Raw genomic sequence first — 330 nt, 5'->3', positions numbered from 1 at the left:
CTTATGTGAGCCAAGGGTAACCCGTAGGTAGCGAAGCTAAGAGATAAAGACAAGGAAAAAAATGAGCAAGGAATCAGAGGCTATACAATGTGGGGGAAACGGACTTCACAGAGTTAGTTCAGCCAACTCACTAATCAAATAAATGAACACCCAAGCAAACAACATCAAGCCCCTGGAGGAGAGATCAATATCCAAAGTTGCTGCAATATAGTATCTAAATGTCTGTTTTCAACAGGAAAATTATGAGACATACAAAGAAACAGGAAAGTGTTACTGAGGGGGGAAAAAAAAGCAGGCAATAAAAACAAGGGGCCCAAGATGTTGGACTTA

This window comes from Galeopterus variegatus, unplaced genomic scaffold, assembly GCF_000696425.1.
Source record: "Galeopterus variegatus unplaced genomic scaffold, G_variegatus-3.0.2 Scaffold267, whole genome shotgun sequence".
Classification (NCBI taxonomy): Eukaryota; Metazoa; Chordata; class Mammalia; order Dermoptera; family Cynocephalidae; genus Galeopterus; species Galeopterus variegatus.
This window is presented reverse-complemented; position numbering follows the sequence as displayed.